The sequence below is a fragment of the Schistocerca piceifrons genome, chromosome 8 (assembly GCF_021461385.2).
Source record: "Schistocerca piceifrons isolate TAMUIC-IGC-003096 chromosome 8, iqSchPice1.1, whole genome shotgun sequence".
Taxonomy (NCBI): Eukaryota; Metazoa; Arthropoda; class Insecta; order Orthoptera; family Acrididae; genus Schistocerca; species Schistocerca piceifrons.
The window spans coordinates 318,124,267-318,148,373 of NC_060145.1; the positions used below are offsets into that span (position 1 = coordinate 318,124,267).

The 24,107-nt window shown below is 45.2% G+C and overlaps 1 long non-coding RNA gene and 1 pseudogene across 1 annotated transcript; both read right to left on the reverse strand.

Annotated features, from left to right (window-relative positions):
• Positions 1-5,679: 5,679 nt before the first annotated feature.
• Positions 5,680-23,697, reverse strand: LOC124712010. Its single transcript, XR_007005557.1, has 2 exons — positions 23,588-23,697; positions 5,680-6,036 (listed from the first exon to the last, which is right to left on the reverse strand). It is a non-coding gene; the product is annotated as an uncharacterized LOC124712010 (long non-coding RNA).
• Positions 16,336-16,453, reverse strand: LOC124712903 (annotated as a pseudogene).
• Positions 23,698-24,107: the final 410 nt, after the last annotated feature.

Below are 24,107 nucleotides of genomic sequence, written 5' to 3' on the forward strand. Positions count from 1 at the left end.
TCTCCCAGTGGAATAAATGTGTTACGTATGTAGTCCCATTGTGGCGGGAGTTCGGTTTTCGTTTGACTGCCCGTCATACTTTATGTCACGCAGAGGGCACACTTCTGCTGTCATAAAATGGTTCAAATGGCTCTGAGCACTATGGGACTTAACATCTATGGTCATCAGTCCCATAGAACTTAGAACTACTTAAACCTAACTAACCTAAGGGCGTCACACTACACCCAGTCATCACGAGGCAGAGAAAATCCCTGACCCTGCTGGAATCGAACCCGGGCGTGGGTAGCGAGAACGCTACCGCACGACCACGAGCTGCGGACTCTGCTGTCATAACTGCAGTCAGAAGGGCTGGCGCGTGGTCACGTCGTTGGCCAATGGTCTGACCCAGGACTGATGACTCGGAGGTGACAGCAGACGCTGACGGACCATGGTGACCCTGAGCTGAAAGCTCGACTCGCAACCCATCCAGGCTGTGACTGGACCCCGACAAGAGGTTCCAACGAGATGTTGGACGAGCGGTGGCAACCACATGGCAGAAGCCAGCACACAACAGAACCCGTTTCGAAGCCTTCTGTGTAAACATGCTGAGTCTGACTGGACAGCCAACTTTTGTACTAGACAAGACAGATCTTATAGTGTTTGAGGTAATGTGCGATGCCCGACAAGTGCCATCGAAATGCCTGGAAATGCTGGTTATTGCCCCAGCTGCGGACGGAGCTGCTGAGTATGTAAAACTATTCCTAGGAAAACATGGTTGTTTTTTGATCGGTACTTCTTTCAACTTAATAATTTTAGAATCACATTTAGGAATCCGTGGTAGAGACAGCCATACGCAGTTCCAGAACTTCTGTTGTTATCTGACATGAGTTTGTATTTTGTGTAGCCTTTGTAAATATTTCGAGCCCTAGAAATATAAGTCTGTATAATGTATAAAACGTATTTGGGATATATTGTTAATAGTTGCAGTCTTTTATGGCAAATAAAATCTATATATTTTTAAAACTTGTTAGTGCGCGGTTAAGCCATACTTCATCAGTTGTGCACCATCTTGCGTCTTGAAGTGGGAAGTCTTTTACCATTGTACTTGTAATATTTTAAAATTTACTCAGTTTCGTTAATTTCTTAACAACTTTACCTATCATGAAAATGGGAAATTTCTGTTAGTTTCCAAGAGCTGCAGTTTCAAATGTTTTGAATTTGTAACTGGTGTTTGATAGCACTTCTCTTTAATTTTATTTTTGATTAGTGATTATTTGTGTGTAGTAGAGTTGTAACGCAACACATAGAAGACTAAATACAGTACCGACAAGACTTTCTCGACTCCAACGCCTCTAAATTTCAATCGAATATTTGTTGCCACGTACATAACCAGTCTGTACTTTGGAACACGTTTATATATTTAAAAACGTTAATTTTTCGGAGTAATTTCAGAAAAAGGCTGCAGCACTTAAAATGTGAATGCCATCATTTCAAAATGGTATAAGAAAATACATTGAACTCCTACAACAGGACTGGTTAGAGGCGAAAGACTGAAAAGAATTCCCAGGCCTCAAACTCTCCCCTACTTAATGAGAGACACTCTAAAATTTTTCAGATTCCTACTTGACGTCTAGTTTAATTAATACACAGTGTTAATGTTATGGGATATGGCACGTAAGCAGCACCCTGGTAGCAGGAGTAACGTTTTACCCTTAAGTGTGCTTATTTTCGTTAGTTTCAGTAGACAAGATCAAGCCCTCCTTACAGGTGAAGAATGGTGTGGATAAACGATTGCTGTTGCGTTTTTCTGGCGTTGCCGCGTCTTTTGGAGTGGAGATCGTAAAACGACATCCGCAGGAGGCAAGCTTATCGCCATCATTTGGACTCTGGGGAGGGGCGAGTTGTTGATATGATGCTCATGAGAGCATTACGCCTACTGATCATACAAACAGGTGACTGTAGTCCAGTGACTGCAACACGACTGTGGCGAGAAGAACGTAGAAGAACAGTGTGGCAGGATGAGCAGGCACGGATACTTCCAGAAGGACCACAACAAAAGAAGATTTTAAGGTTTGTCAACTGGCTCTGATGGGAAGACGGATGAATGTAGGTAAAATCTTGGCAGGATTTATAGGGAGAGTGTCACCACCAACAGTCGGGAAACTATTACACGAAGGTGGACTGAGGTCTGGAGTTTTCATGTGTTGTTTGTCGCTCACACCGTATGACAGACACAGTCAATTGGAAAATGAGTGGTATATTTTAGTGTTCAGCGAGGAGTCTCACTTCTGTACATGCCGTCAAAATGACTCCAACATGTCCGTTGACGAACTGGTCACATGTCCCCAGAAGTAGCGATTCCCGTGATCCATACCATTCTATCTCCTGGAGTGGTGATGTGTGGAGTTATTAGATATGATAAGCTGTCAGGGATGACGACAGGTCTGATTTGGTAACTGTTGAAGGGGGGCTGAATGCTCGCCAATATGTGGTAACAACGGTAATCCCTGTTGTCATATTCTTCATCATCAGAATGCCGAATGCCAAATTCAATGGAAAAATCAAAGACCCAACACACCAGTTCACACTACAAACGTTTTGAAGAGTTTAAAGATCCTCGACTGGCCTGCCCAGTCCTTTGATATGTCACCCACAGAGCACGCCTGGGATACATTGGAATGACATGACAGGGTGTTTCAAAAAGAATATACATATTTCGAATACATATTTTTATTAAACTATAAGACATACGAATATGAACTTAACACACATATTTACGAACCTCTCAACTTCAGATTACAGATGTTCTATATGTCCTCCATCAGCGACACGAACAATATCACATAGATACTCAAATTGCTCCCATACACGGGCAAAAATGTCCTTCGTCGCTGATGTTATGGCAGTACGGATCCGGTTCTTCAACTCTTTCAGGTTCTGTGGGAGTGGTGGTACATAAACGTTGTCATTAACGAAACCCCACAGGAAGAAGTCAGAGGGTGTCAAATCCTGTGACCATGAAGCCCAAGTGAGACACGCTAAGTCTCCAGCTACTTGACAACCAATCCAACGGTTCGATACAGTTTTATTCAGATATTCACGCACTTGCCTACTCCAGTGAGGGGGTGCCCCGTCTTGTTGAAAATGAAGTTGTCTTCATGCAGCCTCGGAAACAACCAGTTTTGTAACATAGCGAGATAATGCTGACCGTTAACCGTGATTTCATCAAAGACGAATGGATTGTAAACAGATGATCGGGATATCGCACAAAAAACATTGACTTTGGGTGAATCTCGTGCATGTCCAATGGCTGCATATGGGTTCTGTAGGCCCCAAATTCGAACATTGTGTTTGTTTACCTGACCTCTAACATGGAAAGTCGCTACATCACTGAATACGATGCGTGGTGCGAAAGTGTTATCATTGTTAATAGCATCAAAAATCTCTTTACAAAATGCCACACGTTTGCGTTTGTCATCAGGACGCAGAGCCTGTAATCGCTGTAACTTGTACGGCTTCATAACCAACCGACGTCTCAAACCGCGCCAAATTGTTGTTGTAGGCAGTTGTAGCTCCCGACTGGCACGACGAGTTTTTGAATACTACGCTGGAAAGCAGTTTGAATTCGTGCAACATTTTCTTCAGGAAAACGAGAGAGGCCAGGACTCCTTCCTTTACATACGCATCCTGTATCTATAAACTGTCGATACCATCTGAGAATGTTCCACCTATTCGGAGGAACAATTTGGTACCTCAACCTGAAATGTCTGCACTGTAATCACGCAATTGCACTTCACAGACTCGAGAACACAAAATTATTTCTGCTGCGGAGTAGCCATTTTAAACATATGACGGTTACCAAGCAAAACAGAAGACAACTGAGATCTAGTGCCTATTAATATAAACTAGACTATGTATTCGTTTCTCCAATAGCCGAGCCGAGGCGCAGCGATTGATAGTTTGGACAAAATAATACTTTGTAATACGTATATCCTTTTGAAACACCTTGTACTTTCATATCGTCCAGTATCCTTGACACATTCTAAGCTCAAACATAGTGAAGTATCTTGAACAGAATGATCTCTTCAATGCCAACCAACATGGTTTTCGAAAGTATCAACCATGTGAAACCCAACTCGCACGTTTTTGCTTTGGATCTAGGCAACCAGGTAGATGATGTATTTCTTGATTTCCGAAAAGAATTTGACTCAGTACCGCATGGACGCTTATTGCACTATCATATGGGGTATCAAGTGAAATTTGTGACTGGACTGAGGACTTTTTGGTAGGGAGGTCACAGCATATTAACTTGGATGGAGAACCATCGTCAGATATAGAAGTGACTTCAGGTGTGCCCCACGCAAGTTTGTTGGGACCCTTGCTTTTCATGTTGTATATTAATGACCTTTCAGACAACATTAATAGTAATATCAGACTTTTTGTAGATGATGCTGTTATCTATTATGAGAGAAGCTGCATAAATATTCAGTCAAATCTTGATAAGATTTCAAAGTGGTGCAGAGATTGGTAACTTGCTCTAAATGTTCAGAAATGTAAAATGGTGCAGTTCACAAAACAAAAACTGTAGTATAACTATAATATCAATGAGTCACTGTTGGAATGGCCGGCCGCTGGTGGCCGAGCGGTTCTAGGTGCTTCAGTCTGGATGATCTGCTGAGACAATGTTCACAGGTAGGTGCAGGTTCGTCGTAAAGGGACGGAAGGAACCGCGCCGCCGCAAGGTTCAGTCATGGATAAAGCAGATGGTAGACTTAGGTTTGTTGGTAGAATACTAGGGAAGTGCAATCAGTTTGCAAAAGAGGTTGCTTACAAATCACTTGTGAGATCCAATCTAGAATATTGTTCAAGTTTGTGGGATCCATACCACATACGACTAACAGGGGATATTGAACGTACACGGAGAGGGGAGCACGAATGGTCACAGGTTTGTTTACTTCATGCGAGAGTATCACAGAGGTACTGGAGGAACTGAAATTGCAGAATATTGAAGACAGACATAAACTATCCCGAGAAAGTCTGTTAACAAAGTTTCAAGAACCGACTTAAAATGATTACTCTAGGATTTAGTACAACCATCTACATGTCGCTCACACAGAGATCACGAGGATAAGATTAGAATAATTTCTGAACCCACAGTGGCATTAAAATAATCGTTCTTCCCACGCTCCATACGTGGATGGAACAGGAAGAAACTAATAATTGGTATAATGGGACGTACCCTTTGCCATGCACCTCACGTTTGTTTGTATAGACGTAGATGTAGATATAGATGTACCAACCTTTATTCAGCAATCTGACACGATAGCAGTTTTAGACATAGCTGCAAATTCCTCAACATAACACTCGGAGGCTGTTAGCTTGCATCCCGCAAGGAATGCAAGAGCGTATTTGTACCTGTGAGTGTCACAGCTCATACTGATGTTGACGACGAACATTGGTTCAAAATAGAATAAAAGCTGTATCATTTAATATCCCTTATATGGTGAATTCTAAAGGCATTTTAACTCTCTATTACTGCCTAGGCAAGAGACCAGACGAAAACCAGAAAACAAAGTTGTATAGAAAACAGTATTCCAAAATTTGCTTCGATGTTAAAAATCATCATTCATTTTGCTCTTGGGATAACAGTTAAATTGGTAAAACATTCAGCAGCTATGCGAAGACAGAAATAAAGCCAAATTTAGTAATGGGAAAAATTTATTCATTTCATGTAACGCATGTTCATTTGAACTTTTGAAAAGAAAAAAAAAAGAAAAAGAAAAAAGGATGATCTTGATATAGAAACAGGAACAGAGTTAAACGTTTGAACTGTACAAGAAATTGAAACGTTTAAGACACAGAAGAGCTTTCTATTTCCTGAATCTCGCAGCAGTGTGCTCAACCGGCGAAGTCCAAGAATATCCACCGTCGGCGGTCTTCTAGCGCCTGCTCCCCAGCAGCCACCGGCTGCACCGGCTCCTGGTTGCTGGCGGAAACTCCGCTAGGGACCGCTGACTGTGGCACGTCAGCCGACTCCTGGGACACCGCCGCCACAACCTGCAAACGATGGCGACAAGTCGCTACTGAAACAACGCTAACACCTTCTCATTTTCCAATCACCATATCTTAAGAAAAATGAAGACACTTTCATCGGATTTGTCGCCTTAGAAATAGCGTTTGACAATGTAAAATGACATATATGCTTGACATTGTCAAGTTACAGGTCGATCTAGATCAATGAGGAAACAGAAGTACAACGTCAAACAGCTAAGATCGCTATTGTACAGCATTTATTGTGATAAGCGGTTTCAGCAAACTACTATCATCAGATCTTCTACAGTACATTTCATTGAATTCTGACCAATTGCATATTACACACATCAAAAAAAGTTCCCAGAACTCCTGAAGATAGACGTTGACTGTGGATATTGTATCACAGTCCCTTTGACTGTTCAGAAATGTCACTAAACCCTCCCAAAAATGTAAACAACCATGCATGAGCAGCGCCCATTAGACGGAGGAGGTCCGACAGCCGATCAGTTCCAGTCATTCCACCAGGAAGGAGGTACACGTCTCGTGTTGTCTGTAGTTCAATCATGCCTAGACGGTCAATACCTCGGTTCGATCGCATCCGCATTGTTTGTGCCAGGAAGGGCTCTGAACAAGTGAAGTGTCCAGGCGTCTCGGAGTGAACCAAAGCGACGTTGTTCGGACATGGAGGAGATACAGAGATGTGGAACTGTGGAAACATGTCTTGCTCAGGCCGCCCAAGGACTACTACTGCAGTGGATGACCGCTACCTGCGGATTATGGCTCGGAGGAACCCTGACAGCAACGTCACCATGTTGAATAATGCTTTTCCTGCAGCCACAGGACGTCGTGTTACGACGTAAACTGTGCGCAATAGGCTGCATGATGTGCAACTTCATTCCCGACGTCCATGGGCGAGGTCCATCTTCGCAACCACGACACCATATGATCTCTCTTCCAGTTTTCTGTACAGGTTCCGGAACTCTCGGAACCGAGGTGATGCAAAATTTCTTTTATGTTTGTACATCGTATCTTATCACAGATGGATACTTTATGAACATGAAATAAATCAAGGATATACTATTGTTCTTCATGAAATATCTTTCTATGATATGAGAGGGTATAAGATGCATTTGGCCAAGATTCAGTGGAATGTATTGCAGAAGATCTGATGATAGCAACATTGTTCGCTGAAACCGCTCATCACAATAAATGCTGTACAATATCGATCTTGGCTGTTCGATGTTATACTTCTGTTCCTGAATATAAAATGATGCATAATATACAATGTCTACAATAATCAAAAATAAAAAAAAATGATAATGGAAGACCAAGAACCAAGTATTCTGGAGTTGAAATGGTATAAAATATATGATGATGATGATGATGATGTTTGGTTTGTGTGACGCTCAACTGCATGGTCATCAGCGTCTGTACTAAGTTTCAATTTTTATACAGTCCATTTTTTTCACGCAGTCCAATCTATACACTGTCACGAATGATAAGGATGATGATGATGATGATGATGATGAAATGATGGGGACAGCATAAACACCCAGTCCCCGGGCAGAGAAACTCCCAAACCCGGCCGGGAATCGAACCCAGGACCCGGTGATCCAGTGGCAGCAACAATAGCCACTAGACCACGAGCTACGGACATATAAGGTAGAGATATGAACTTTCACCCATGCGGAAATAAAAGATTCAGAAATATGATTATAATTCAGGGTGAATGTATATCAATGATAAGATTCGCTAATGACATTGGTACCCTTATTGAAAGTGATGGAGAATTATGTGGCCTGTTGAATGGAATGGCCAGTTTCCTGAGCAGTGAGTATGCACTGAGAATAAACCGAAGAAATACGAAAATAATAAGAAGTAGCAGAAATGAGATTAGCGACAAACTTAACATAAGAAACTGGGGATCACTAAGTATGAGATATGAAAGAATACCGGTGGACAGGGCCTATCGAGCATTTCGGAGGACGGTTTCAAAAATTCGCATGAAATCAGCAGAAGTAATCAACCATTAGCTCCAAAGATCTACCAGCATTTCAGATAATACAATGACTGCGCATAGTGTGTCAGAAACAATGGGGTACAGTGGTCGAGCACTCGTATAAGCCACAAATTTCACTGATCAGTGCTAAGGAGCGCTTGTAAAGAGCGACGCCAGTGGATAGTGAATGGTAGAAAATGAGTCATTTGGACTGATGAATCACGTTATACCACATGGCAATCCGATAGGAAGGACAGGGTTTGGCGGCTATCTGGAGAACATCACCTGTCACCGTGTGTTGTGCCAAGAGTGAAGTACGATGGAAGTGGTGCTAAAAAGGAAAATGCTAAATACAGAAAACTTTATACATTTTGTAGCTTTTTTGTGCTACATGCAGAAGAGAAATAGTTCGGAGTCAGTAATTGTTTGTATCAGCTTGAATGTGACACTGTCATAAATCAGCATCTGTGAGCCAACGTTTTGTGAGCAATAGCATTTCTGAAATGTTCTGATCCGTCCACAGTCACGACCTATAGAATTCGAGTTAGAACTTTGACGTCTGTCCAGATCCATGCGTTCAACATCGTCATATTCTCTGGTTCCAGTTGCTGAGAAAGAACTGGCTGCCATTCTTCCATGTTGTTGTGGTCTTCAGTCCTGAGACTGGTTTGATGCAGCTCTCCATGCTACTCTATCCTGTGCACGCTTCTTCATCTCCCAGTACCTACTGCAGCCTACATCCTTCTGAATCTGCTTAGTGTATTCATCTCTTGGTCTCCCTCTACGATTTTTACCCTCCACGCTGCCCTTCAGTACTAAACTGGTCATCCCTTGATGCCTCAGAACATGTCCTACCAACCGATCCCTTCTTCTAGTCAAGTTGTTCCACAAACTCCTCTTCTCCCCAATTCTATTCAATACCTCATTAGTTATGTGATCTATTCATGTAATCTTCAACATTCTTCTGTAGTACCACATTTCAAAAGCTTCTATTCTCTTCTTGTCTAAACTATTTATCGTCCATGTTTCACTTCCATACATGGCTACACTCCATACAAATACTTTCAGAAACGACTTCCTGTCACTTAAATCAATACCCGATGTTAACAAATTCCTCTTCTTCAGAAACGCTTTCCTTGACATTGCCAGTCTACATTTTATATCCTCTCTACTTCGACCATCATCGGTTATTTTGCTCCCCAAATAACAAAAGTCCTTTACTACTTTAAGTGTCTCATTTCCTAATCCAATTCCCTCAGCATCACCCGACTTAATTCTACATTCCATTATCCTCGTTTTGCTTATGTTGATGTTCATCTTATACCCTCCTTTCATAGGCAAGCAGACATGTCATTGAAAGTGTCCCCATCATAGTTCTAGCTGACGTAAAGGCAAAGGTTGGACGTATCCGATTTTAATGCAGTGTAAGACAAAAAATCAAGTTGTCATATACGGGGCGAAGCCGAGTGCCACAGCCAAAATTTCGCTGGCTGTTCATCGTAATTTTTTTGGTATAATGGACTCGTGATTTCCGGTGGCATTTACAGGGTTATAATGTAATTACAATTTATTCGGTTTTTTTATCCCAAGTACCTTTCTTTTCGTGAAAATTTCATCACAGGAGAGAAAGAGCCGGTAATATTCAGCCACCGAAATACAAAACACAGCGCAAAATAAAAACACTCTCATGGAGAAGTAATGTGACGTGATTACCCAGGCAGCGGGAACAATTCACAACGTAAGTGCGCGACGTCGATTCTTCAGAACGGCATGAAATTGTGCGTAGAGTAAAAACCATTCATCTCAAAATTAGAGGCATGAGCCATTCGCATGCAAAATGCAGCTGTTGTCTGCTAGCTTCGTTCCACTGTTAGTTATTGTTCCCGTGCTAACACTTACTTGCTCTAGTTGTGTGAATTGTATAACTGCAGTAGGAGACGGTTGCCCGGAGTCTTCGGTTGTGAGTTATTGTGTAAAGAGTTTGCATAAAAATCATGAAGCGAACTAATCCCATGAATGTTCTCAAAATGTTAGAGGAAATGTTGAGACGTGCTGAATATGGAAACGTAATCAGAGTTGAGTGTATGCAATTCGCGAATATGTTATATAGCGTAATATTTCATGGACATTCTACATCCAAATTGTCGGGATGCAGCATATTACAAGATATTGATGGCAACATAATAGTGAACATTTATGAATACTGTTACAACCGTGGCTTCAGTTTCTTCGAAGTAATTGTGTCAAGCAGAAGGGAATGTAGCAATAAGGCACGACATTGATGTACCGGGTGGTTATAATCAAACTTTCCCTATTTAACACGCTGTAACTCGTAAACTAATTACCTTACGAGTACCAGACTTGGTTGCATTAATTTTCAGAGTATGGGGTGCATGATTTCTATGCGTCACAGCGCCACAGTCTAGTTCCAAAATGGCTCTGAGCACTATGGGACTTAACATCTGAGGTCATTAGACACCTAGAACTTAGAACTACTTAAACCTAACGACATCACACACATCCATGCCCGAGGCAGGATTCGAACCTGCGACCGTAGCAGTCGCGTGGTTCCGGACCGTCTAGTTCCAACTATGGCACCAGGCGCCGTGATCAGTCATCTTAATTCGTAGTTTCACACACCTGACCAGTCACACTGCACTTTAAGTTTCAATATGAGCTTGGACAAAATAGCAGGGCATTATTGGTGAAGCTCTTTTATCAAAACAACAGTAATGCTGCAGTTGCACTTCGAGAATATTGCCGGGTGAGAGGATTACGGAAGGGTCCTCTTTCTCCAGCTGCTGTGCGGAGCATGATGAACAAGTCCGAATCAACTGGAGAAGTGCTCGTCGTTCCGGAAAGAGGCCGACGACGGGTTGCACCACAGGTGGTTGATGAAATCGCTGTTGCTATGGCAGACAACGCTGTGATCGTCATGCAGTGTGCGTGCTATGTCACGACAGTTGAACATCCAGTGGTCCGCTGTACAGAAGGCGCTTCGAACCATTCTCAAATGGTATCCTTACAAGATCTATATCGTACAACTTGCACCACAGGACGCACAACGAAGTGTTGACTTCGCTCTCCACTTCCTCGCAAGGATTGAGGTTGACGAGAACTGGCGCTGGACCATCCTATGGACAGACGAAGCTCATTTTTCTTTGACGCGTAAAGTGAACACACAGAACTGCCGAGTGTGGATATCTTCACCTCTAGTCACTCTGCGTGAAGTTCATCAGTATGGTGAACGTGTCACCGTACGGTGTGGTTTCACGGCTACGTGCATCATTGGCCCATTCTTTTGTGAACAGGTTGGCGCTCTAGGATCAAAAACGTGCAGTGTGACTGGCCAGCGTCACTACGATATGCTCCCCCAGCGTCATACCCGCATTACAGGACAGAGACGCATTTAACTCAAAAGTTTTCATGCAAGATGGGGCCCCACCACTCATCGCTCGTGAAGTTCACGTGTTTCTCCGAAACACATTTGGGAAAGATCAAATTGTCAATCGATCGTTTCTTGGCCGGCACTATCACCTGATCTCAATCCCCGCGATTTCTGGTTGTGGGCTAACGGAAGGACAGAGTTTACCAGGGGGACATTCACACATGTGCTTATCTCAAGCGCAACATATCAAGCATACCTACGGACATGCATCGTTCTGCTGTGCAGAGTGCAATTCTGCGCTTTCAGACTCTGCTGTACACTGATGGGCGCCATATTGAGCCTCTTTTGTAGCAGTAATGCTACCGGTATGTAGTGGTATGATGTACTGTAGCAGCACATTGAAAGTGATTCAATTAAACTGATTGTGCATTACTTCATTCTTTAATGTTACAGGGTTTGGTACTCGTACGGTAATTAGTTTCCGTGCTATAACGTGTTAAATAGGGAAAGTATAATTAGAATCTCCCGGTATGTGTGTTTTTTTTCTCCTTTTTATTGATATATTGTTTCTTCGCGTTACCGAAGTTCTTCTTTAAGACCCTAAATAGCTGATCACTCAAATGTTCGTCGTGATATGACGCGTAGATTTGCATGCAAATGGCTCATACTGCTGCCTCGTGATGAGCGATTTATATTCTTAGCACGTTGTCGTGCGCTTCTGAGCCATCAAGGACATACACTTTCCGTGTCAATACACCGTCGCTGCGCCATTCTTCCGTTGCATTCAGTGAGCCGGTGCACATCGTGGCACATGACGGTCTGCCCAATATTAATAAGCCTATCCGTTCTGCTGTGTATCACTGTTAACGTACAACTGCGACTGCTGGAAAGACAAACCGAAACAGGGGTGAGCAACACTGAATGCAAGCTTGAGGGTGAAAAGTAATTTGAACATCAGTGTTATCAATGGAAAGTTTCGTGTTCGAGTGAAAGATGTTTGTTTCCAAAGAGGCGACACATCGCATACCGTCGACATACGCACTGTTGTGCAGATATATTCAGAGTAATACACATATAAACATAAATAACTGTGAGAAATCGAACGAAAAGTAATTACTATGAAACGAGTTGCCGGAGACTCAGAAAATGTTCCTGAACAACCTCCGAACTACTTTCGGCTGGCTTCTGGTGCACCGTATTGATGTTGGCTTAGGTACCTCAGAAAGTAATATACACTGCTGTCCCAAGCCAAGACCATTCCGCAAAAATAGTACTGCACTGACAGAAGAGACCCGGGTTTCCTGCAGACACATTTCTCCACTACTGGATCCAGGAATTCTTGTTCAAATGGCTCTGAGCACTATGGGAGTTAACATCTGAGGTAATCAGTCCCGTAGAACTTATAACTAATTAAACCTAACTAACCTAAGAACACACACATCCATACCCGAGGCAGGATTCGAACCTGCGACCGTAGCAGTCGCGCGGTTTCGGACTGCGGCGCCTAGAACCGCTCGGCCACCGCGGTCGGCCAGGAATTCTTCAATAGTAGAGGTAGCAGATGTGGGCGACCATCCAGATTGCAGACCAACTGCAATTATGCAGTAGTGTTGATCATACAATTCTTTATTAAATTTTACCATTTTCGAAAACCCATCATCAGACATAAGTTGTAGAACAAAATACAGAAGTTATCGAAAATAAGTAACACATGCCAATACAATGCCTGACCGTAAGAAATACTGTATGTGCAATTCTTGCGCGATTATTATGTATGAAGTAGTTTTATCTATTGTGTTACTGTTATTTTTAGATGTACATTTTATTGCTAATTATCTTTTATCTACGTCATTTTTACATTTTGATGCACATTTTACAGTCTGAGTTTATGTGATCGCTCTAAGCTTGTTGATACCAGTGCCTACCAATTTTAATTGTATATTACAGCACTGAGGATGGTCACTAAGTGACCGGAAATCGATTTTGCGGATAATAAAACAAAAAATACGACCAGTGCTTTTTCTCCTTCCAATTAACATTTTACAGTCATTAGCATTTATCGGAGTACTCTGTCTTCAGGCCACAAGTGACCCATCGGTACCATCCGACCGTCGTGTCATCCACAGTGAGGATACGGATAGGATGGGCGTGAGTTCAGCACACCGCTCTCCCGGTCGTTATGACGGTTTTCTTTGACCGGAGCCGCTACTATTCGGTCGAGTGGCTCCTCAGTTGGTATCACGAGGCTGAGTGCATCCCGAAAAATGGCAACAGCGCATGACGGCTGGATGGTCACCCATCCAAGTGCTGGCCACACCCGACAGCTTCGGTGATCTCACGGGAACCGGTGTATCCACTGTGGCAAGGCCGTTGCCTTAGAATTTAGCCGAGGACGGCATAAATCTCTTCCTTCATACAAGTCCCTACGCCGTTTTGCAGAGAAAGTAACCTAAGTACATTTACTAGTTCCTGTGAAATGTTTTTGGTTAATGCTCACGCCTTCTGTCTGTCTAGTTTACTTCTTTGACAGTTTAATACGCTACAGACAGTCTGACACATGCATTTATTTGATTCACAACTGCCCTGGAACATGCAGTATTATGAAATTAGAACTGTATTAGTATATACAGTCCACACGGTGAGCTTTTTGATCCTAAAACTAGATCCACATCTAATTACAGAAATAATTCTGTATGAAGTATTTGCTCGAATATGTATGTGTTACTTATTTTTCATTATTTCTCCACATTGTCACACAGCTTAAGTCTGACAAAGGTTAAACGAGTATTGTGCAATCATGACTTTTCCATAGTTGAAATTTGAGACAATCTTCTCCTGCAGTACGGAAAATAGATGCACACAGTGTGCAAGTGAAATAGCGCGGCAACTGGAAACGTCTTCAAAGTGTAAGTACGCAGGGCAGTACGATCCTTGTGGACAAGACGTCTAAATTACACACAGTCAGATTATATCGGTACACGGACCAAATGCAATGTCGGTTCCACCTATGGTGAAGTAGTACCGACAATTCAATCAGGCCGCACATACGTGGTGATGCTGATCGAGAAGTCCAGGTCTTGCACCATTCGATTTACTCCTTCTAGGCAAGCTGAAAGGACGTCTGGGGAGGGGAGCGGGGATGTTTGGAAATGATGAGGGCGTTAATACAACGATTCTTGAATGGTTCCGTGACTAAGGAGTGGATTTGTATCGTTCACCAACTGAAGCATTGATTGAACGTTGAGACTACTGTATGCGGATATCTGGTGACAATATTCAAGAACAGTGTCATGTATCTGTGTCATTTCAGGTACAGCACAGAGTTCAATTACAGTTACTTAGTCTACGACAATAATCCGCAACTTACTTTTTATTGTCCCCTCGTATACATGGCACCAGGTAATACCGGTCTACGAGCTAGTGTTACAGCAGAGAAAACACAGCAAGCGGGGTCATCTAGCTGGTGTAAACGACAACTATTCATAACGTATCAGATTAATGCAGAGAAAGTCGAGACGAACAATCTTGTGCACGACACCTGCTGTCTATCAAGCCGCTAAAAAAATCCCAAATTCCCCAATAAAGTTACAGCATATGTGGGCCAAACAATATTTTCCGTAACCACTCGCTCTCTTACGTCACCAGCTCAGCCGGCTAACTAGTAAAAATTATTAATTTGAAATTTACCATAACGCTAATAAAAGAAAGAAATATTTTCTTGAACGCTATGAAAAACATAATTAATCTTGCAATTACACCTAAACTTAGGCCTTAAAGTCGTTTAGTACTAAAACAAGACAAACAAAACTATTTGATTGTTAATTTTATTCCATTAAAATTCCTGATATTCTTTGAAGTTAAATTTAGACAGACGTCTCTTTTACATTTTTAAGTGCAAGAACAAGTGGCTTTTGATAGTCAAGGACGTCTTTAGCCGAAAATTGCGCGAAGCGTGCTTTGGTGCCTTTTGTAGTCCTGTTCGAGGCTGTTTTCGGGCTTGGTGTACCACAAGTGTTCGACATCAGTATGTTCGTATCGACCTTACCCACACAGCTGTGGTTCGTCATAAACCGTTGTCGTTTGCACCCTTAGTGTAGAGATAGCTATGTGGAACGGGCACCACAGACATTGCTTCAAACTCCTACTGTACTAGGTATAGCCTTAAAGCATCAGTACTGAAACAAAAAATCGTTCAAATCTCGAGGATTAATTTTTGCTGTCGTGCCTAGCAGTTTTCTTATGTCTGGCACTTTCGTCATCAACTGTAAAAAAATCACGATCTCCTTAGACATTTACGCTGCTACTCAGTGCCCGTCTGGAAATCATCGAACATTTTGTGATAGCCGAACATTAGCTCGGTTATCCGTATTTCAACGAATATTAGCTTTGAGATATCCGGTTCAGCTCTTGTATACCTCACTTTATCCTTCGTCCATCATCTGCTTGCATCCACGAAGCTACTAATTCTATTATCTCGCCTTTGTCTCTTCTAACTGAGACATTGCTGTGAGATCAAGTTGACTTCAGTGCAAGAGGTAACAGTTTCGCAGACGAGTTAAAACTCCTTGTATCTAAAGCACCAGAATATAAATTCAAAATTCTTGGGTTGATTCCCAGTCGGCCTAGGACTTTTATCGATCATCTATCACTTCTGTCAATGTATTAATATGAAAACTCCGACTTGCACTATGGATCGGAGGGAGCCATATTCACTAAAACTAGACTAAACTCCTCCCGCACAGGCCATGAAGGCCCAAAGGTACCGACTGGCCGCCGTGTCATCCTCAACCCACAGGCGTCGCTGGACGCTGATACGGAAGGGCATGTGGGCAGTACACCGCTCTCCCGGCCGTAGGTCAGTTTCCGAGACCGGAGCCGCTACTTCTCAATCAAGTAGCTCCTCAGTTTGCCTCACTAGGGCTGAGTGCACCCCGCTTCCCAACAGCGCTCGGCAGACCGGATGGTCACCCGTCCAAGTGCTAGCCCAGCCCGACAGCTCTTAACTTCGGTGATCTGACGGGAACCGGTGTTACCAGTGCGGCATGGCCGTTGGCGCCATATACACTACCCGATCACAAGTATCCGTACACCCCTATATAATGAGGAATTGACCAGAAGATGTCTCGAGAGTTAGATACACCAGTATAAATGAAGGCGGGGAGTGTTGTGCTGTTGGAAGGGAAGCAGTCGAGCAGCCGACCCGAGCGGAACGCTGCTCTCTACACCTGGCGTAGCTGCCCGCTGATAGCTCCTCGGAGTGGTCTCTAACAAGCTGCAACTGGCGTAGCTGCCAGTGACGCTCTACTGAGCGGCACGAACCCGCGCAAGCCGCTTAACGCTTTCGGGCGCTAAGTGGCAAGAGCTTCGGCTCAACTTCCTGCAACTTCGGTTGTAAATCTCCCCAGCGCGACTCTCCCGTTCTTTGGTAGGGTAATCTCAGTGTCAGGGGCCCGTTCACGTCGGATAACCCCGCGCACTGTAGGCCGCTCTCTTCAACCCGCGCTCTCTTGCGCCGCGCATTGCACTCCGCGCAGATAGGTCGTAGGGACACCCCTCTTCTGTAGGAACACGATACACAGCGCTTTCGCTAAAAAGCAAATATTGTCGCTTCTTGAAAAAGAGCAAAATTGTCATGCATCCATCCTTCCCTATCCAAATAAATAAATACTCCCGAAACAGCAAAGATGTCCGATCTTTCCTGTGCTTCCCCACCACTCACCCGCAGCAAAGCTGCAGCACAAGAGGCGGTAATGCCGGCTACTCCCGCCATCATTTCCGTCCCACTGTCCACCTTCCAAGAGCAGGTTGCCTTGAAGGATAAACAGATCGCGGAACAGCTGGAGCTGATCGCAGAGCTGATGGGCAGTGAAAACACACAAACAGAAACACCCACACCACACACAGAGGCACCTGCTGAACAACAGAAGGACATGCCCCCTATTTCACCTCTGGCGGCCCAGGCACCGACGGAACCGGATCCAGAGCCGACAGAGGACACAACAAACACAGATGAAGACGGGCCGTGGCAGCAGGTCGGCCCAAGGCGCAAACAGCAGCCAAATACGCAAACAAGTGAGCCCACAAACTCACGAGGCAACGGCCGAGCGCTGCTGCCAACACCATCTACATCGAGAACAAACAACAATAACAACACAGGGACCAACACAAACAACCCTGCGACTGCAGCAACCACAAATATACAAGCAGCTACGCAGAACACAAACAACACCGCGACTGGCTTCCCACCGGTCATCATCCACAACTACGGAGACCTAAGTCTCCTAAACAAAGAATTTAACAATCAGCACAGTCCCACAACATACTACTCTAAGCTCACCGGGGAACACGCCGCACTGTACGTGGCGAACAAGGCAGACTACACAAATCTACTGGACTTTCTCAAAGAAAGGAAGGTAGAACACTTCACGTACAGGACTGTCCTGGAAAAAACACAGCAGTACGTGATAAAGGGGATAGACTCACGAACCCCGACCGACACAGTACACAATGAACTCTCTGCTCTCGGGTGGGAGTGCATTCGGGTAAACCGAAAGTCAGAGTTCGGCACAGCGAGACCGTCTCATAACTACATGGCGGAGTTGGCCGACACGGCCAAATCCCGCGACCTGCTGAAGTTAAAACTATTTCTTCACATGGTCGTAAATGTAGAATTTTACAACACGCCGCGCACCCCCCAACAATGCCACAACTGCCAACGCTATGCGCACGCGGGTATCAGATGCGGTCTCGCACCCCGCTGCCGCATCTGCGCTGGCGGTCACACAACCCAACGCTGCAAACTCCCCCATACAGCACCTCGCAAGTGCGCCAACTGAGGTGCTGCTCATCAGGCAAACTACAGAGGGTGCATTGCTTACAAAGCAGCTCTGAGGCGCAAAATCGCGAAACATGCGAAACCTACCGCCATCACAGTTCCAAAACCGCCCCCGCGCCCAGTAAGAAGTGGAATATCCTTCGCTGGAGTGGTCGCTGGCAGCCCCAGCAGCGCGGGACGGTCAGAGGAGCCCCAGAGCTCAGAACACGCTCAGCAAACACCCCCAGCAACAGACACACAACAGACAAGCACAACACCTGACACCACACCCGCACCGGGCACACCACACGAAACAGGCAACAACACCACCCTACCCCCTGAGATCGCGAACTGCAGCCCACCACAGGCTACAGAAAACGCACCTACACAGGGACAACCACAGCGCCAGAGGAGGAGGAGAAGGAGAAACAGCCGCAGCACGAGGAACACGACCACACCACAACAACCACACAGGCAACAGAACACCAACACCCACGAACACATCCCGGACACCAACTCAACAACTCACATTACACACCCACTCACCACAGAGAATACACAGGCGACCACAACTGCCACACGAACAACCGACTCGCAGGACAGCCCTCACCAAACGCCAACACTGGAACAAGCGGCCGCTAACACGACCAATAACTCGCAGGCCGACATGACCAACATTACGACAACATTCCAGAGAATAATGGAAACATTATTCCCCGGACGCACGACCACCGAAATAGTCTCGAAGATTATGGAGTGTGTCTCACAACTCTTCATGCAGTTCATGCCGGGTACGCTCAACTGAACTAGCTTCCAAGCCACTATCACACCGCTTTTCACACTACTGCATGGATAATACACCACACCAGCCCAGAAACGCAGACTTAAACACAATCACACAGATCCTGTTTTGGAATGCCAACGGGATCGCAAGCAAAAAAGCCGAGATGGCCGCGTTCATGGAGCGAAAGGGTATCCGAATCGCTCTTGTGAACGAAACACTGCTTACGCCTCGCAAACAACTAAACTTCCCAGGTTATTGCGTCTATCGTACCGACCGAGCGGATGGCAGGAGGGGAGGCGGCACGGCAATCATCATACACAGAGACATAGACCACACGAACATCGAGCTCCCAGCACTTGAAAGACTAGAGGCTACGGCCGTCAGGGTCAAGTTCAACGGAGCCAACACCACACTGGTATCGCTATACAATCCTCCTAATCACATAGTAACACGCGATATCAGCACAGTACTCAACATAGCACCGCGGGTAATAGCCGCTGGAGAGCTCAACGCAAAACACCCTGATTGGAACTCACGAATACGAACCTCCAACGGCAAGAAACTGTACGAACACGCGCTAGGCCGAAACTACATTATACTTGGACCAGACGTTCCCACGTTCGTGCCTACACAGGCCCGACATAGGCCAGACGTGTTAGACATAGCCCTCATAAAGGGCATTACATGTACACTCAACCTAACGGTTGAAAACGATCTGGACTCAGACCACATGCCTGTAGTACTGCACATGGAAGAGACACTGCAGGATGTCGAACCACGCAGGATGCTCAACTACAAGCGTGCGAATTGGACACTGTTCAAGGAAACGCTTGATAGTCGCATTCCTGACACACATGAAATTAACAACACACAGCAAATTGATGAGGCTGTGGAGGCTCTCACAACTGCCGTCCAAGACGCAATGACTGACGCCATTCCATTTACAACACCAAGACAACACTCGACGGCCCTGCCTCAGGAAATCCTGGGCCTTATCTCAATGAGGAACCGCCTCAGGAGATACTGGCAGCGTACCAGGCGCCCGTTCTATAAACTGCACGTCAACAGACTCCAGGGCATAATACGGAATAAAATTCAAACATTCAGAAACGAACAATGGGGACAGAAACTCGCTGGGCTGGATACCACACGTCCTGGCGTGTGGCAGCTGGCCAGACACTTCACCAGGGAGAAACATTACATTCCCACGTTACAAGGACCAGACGGCCCAGCCTACTCCGCGACGGAGAAGGCAGAGCTTATGGCCACAACACTTGCAGCGTCTTTCATGCCGAATCTGGTTCCTTCAGACCCAGCATTCACACTTGAAACGGACCAGGAGGTTACACGACTTGTAGCCCAGCCCTCGCGCAACGAAATAAGACGTGCTAGCACAAATGAAGTCATATGGGCTATCAAGCACACCAACGCTAGAAAAGCCCCTGGGCCTGATGGCATTCAAAACCGTGTCCTCCAGGAGTTCACGGATAAAGCCGTAGAATACCTCACACACTTAACGAATGCCATCCTGACACACCAACACTTCCCTGACTTTTGGAAGGCGGCCAAGGTCCTGATGTTCAGGAAGCCAGGGAAAGACCACTCCCTCCCACAAAATTACCGACCTATCAGTCTGCTGTGCTCGCTCAGCAAGATTGTTGAGAAGGTAATACTAAAACGTATCACTAGGCATTGCATCGCCAACGACACCCTAAGACCGGAGCAATTCGGCTTTAGGAATCACCACTCGACAACACAACAACTCCTCCGCGTAGTCGAACATATAACACACGGCTACAACATGAACAAAGCCACAGGGGCCGTGTTCCTAGACATCGAAAAGGCTTTCGATCGTCTCTGGCACAACGGACTCATACACAAACTAAGCGAAGCTGGTTTCCCGGACGGACTCGTGCGTCTCATACACTCATATCTCACGAACAGATGTTTCAACAATAACGTGCAGGATAAACAATCAACACAACACGGTATCCAAGCTGGAGTACCCCAAGGAAGCATCCTAGGGCCCATCTTGTTTAACCTGTACATTAATGACTTCCCAGCGACACGAAACACGACGTTAGCCGTCTACGCGGATGACACAGCCATCCTCGCGCAAGACTGGAAACCGTCGAACATCAACTCACGAATACAGACAGCACTCAGAACAGCTGAGCCTTGGCTGGAGCGATGGCGTATTAAAGTAAACGTCGACAAGTGCGAAGCAGTTCTGTTCACACGCAGACCGAAACTACTGCGCAAACACCAACACTGTAGACCGATAACACTACATACACGCCCAATACGTTTCCGAGAGAAAGTCAGATACCTTGGTGTCTGGCTGGACCGGAAACTTACATGGGGGGACCACATCGAATACGTTGTCAACCGAGCGCACGCGAGGCTCAAACAGCTCTACCCAATGCTCAACAGGGCAAGCACACTGAATAGCAGGGTGTCGAGGTCCTTATACATGACACTGATTGGACCTCTGATGACGTACGCAGCTCCCGTCTGGGGATATGCAGCTCCCACACGACTGCGCCGCCTGCAGATCATACAGAACAAGGTGCTACGAATCATCAGCAATGCTCCACGCTACACACGCACCGTGGATCTTCACCATGAATACCGCCTTGATACCCTCAAGGAAGTATTCAAGAAACACGCCACACGACTATACAGGAACTCGAGACACTCGAACAATCCTTTCATCCTCACTCTGGGAAACTACGATCACAACCACAGGTGGAAACACAAGCGGCCAAAGACACTGCTAGCTAGGGCATAACCACCTATGGTAAACTAACATACGCAAACAGCGACAAACGCCGGTAAGCCCCTGCATATCAGCAACACTGACTGGCAACTACCAGCTGCTATTAGAGCCAACCAACAGGCCACAGCAGGGACACCGACGAGCTCGCCCACAGACGCACGAACAATCTGCCAACACTCCCTCACACTGTGCCTCCGGTATATGACCTATCGGACACAAGACCGATAACAAACCTAACTGTTGCAGGTTGCAGGACGCTGAACGAGGACTCTGTACCAGCACCCAGCGCCAGCCGCCGAGCAGCACAAACGCACAACGTCAAGGTATCGACATGCATGATACCCACTACTAACAAAGCCTATCCTTACACAACCTATCGCAGACAGCAAGACAACCGCTACTGCTCTTGCCGCCCGACCTAACTTTCGCAGAGGTTTTTTTCCCTTGGCTCTTGCTTTGGCACTTTTTTTCCTCTGCCCTTCAAACCGCTACCCTTCGTCAGATTTCGACCAATCTATCTCCAGATGAGCGCGTATTAATGGTTAATCCTAACCAGACGTACGCAGACATCGCAGTACCCACATCCTGCGACACCTCACTTTAGTGAATACTAACCCTTATGCAGAGATGGCAGTAGACCTTTTGTGTTGGCCATCATGCCGGTGTGGGCGTGGAGGGGCTCCACCTCTTTTTTTAAAAAAAAATTGTGCTGTTGGAAGGGAAGCAGTAACAGTAGAATGAGTTGCGCAGGAAAGCTCACTGATATCGAACATGGACTAATCATTAGGTCACTTGAGTAACAGTTCCATCGGGGACATTTAAACCCTTATAAAGTTGCCCAAGTAGACTGGTGGAAGCGCGGAGGAAGAACAACAGATAAACCAAGAGCAGCCAGACCTAATGTGCCGACGGACAGCGATCGTCTAGCATTGCAATGCATGGTTCTAAAAATCGTGGGAAATGGGCAGAAGGACTTAGCAGCAGTCCAGTTAGCACAATGACTGTGCATAGAGAGTTAAAAAGGAAGGATTACATTGGTCGGGCATCTCGTCATAAGCCACACATTTCTGCACTGTGACTCATGAGACGGTCTAATAAGCAATGCCTCTGGATAGTGGATGACTAGAAACAAGTAATCTGGAGTGGTGTATCACGCTATACACCCTGGCTGTCAGACGAAATGATTTGGGTTTGGCGAATGCCTGAAGAACATTACCCGCCATCATGTATAGCACGAACGAGGTGATATTATGATATGTGGGTAATTTTCGTGGTTGCACCCTGTCATAAAGCAGCATTTCTCCTGACTGGAATGGCCTGCCTAGAATCACGACCTGAACCTAATTACACCGCTTTAGGATAAGACAGTACGCCGAATTGGCTCCCAGTTCCAGCGTCCAGCACCTCTAGCTTCTTTTGTTTCGCCTCTCTAGGGACAAAGAGACGCCAGTCCCCCACATAAGTTCATACACCTCATCGAAAGTGCCGTAGCAGTGTTCATGCCAGTATAATGGCAATCACTGGACACATCCAACACTAATGTCAGCAAACAGTTGTCTTGATGTTTTTGTTCAGAAAGTGTAACTGGTTGGCTACGTCAGTTCAAAGGTCAGAGGGACGCAACAGCTTACCAACTCCAGTAGGACTATGACTATTAAAGCACTATGGTGTTCTGACCAAATTTCTTGTTGATGACAACTTTACGTTTCTGTCTTGTATAAGCGATGGACACATCTTATACGAAATAAAAATTTAGCTAACAAACTGATGCCCCACATTCTAGCTGTAACGCTGTGTAATAAGACACTTACTGCAAAGGCCAAGCAGAGAAGGAGAACGGTTCTTGTAGAGACAGCCATCTCGAGTGATATGACAGGACGTCTGGCTCCGGTTTATATTCGTCCGCAGCGCAGAGCATTTCCTGTCGCACAAAGAACCTGCGTGTTGTGTTCTCCGTTGCACTGCTGCGTCTGTTGTGGCGTCAGCTTATTTTTCAGACCCATTCTTCTGGCAAAAGAACAGGAAATTAGACCACTCTCCGCGTCTGCGCCAAATAGACGTAGACAGTAGCAATAGATAACACCTGTCGTATGTTTGCATTTGTTATATGGAAGATCTATATTCAACTTGAAGATTGCTCATTCATTAGACCTTTATTTATTGTCATCGTTAACATGTGGAAAGGTCCATAGGAAAGGCATCGTAGCAATTCGTATAATGAGCTGCATATATCGTTTCCATAGATGGTTTCATTTTCCACTTGGCGTATGAGAATCATAAAGGTAATTGGAGAATTTTACAGAAGTTTGATATTAAATCGCAGTAATGGCA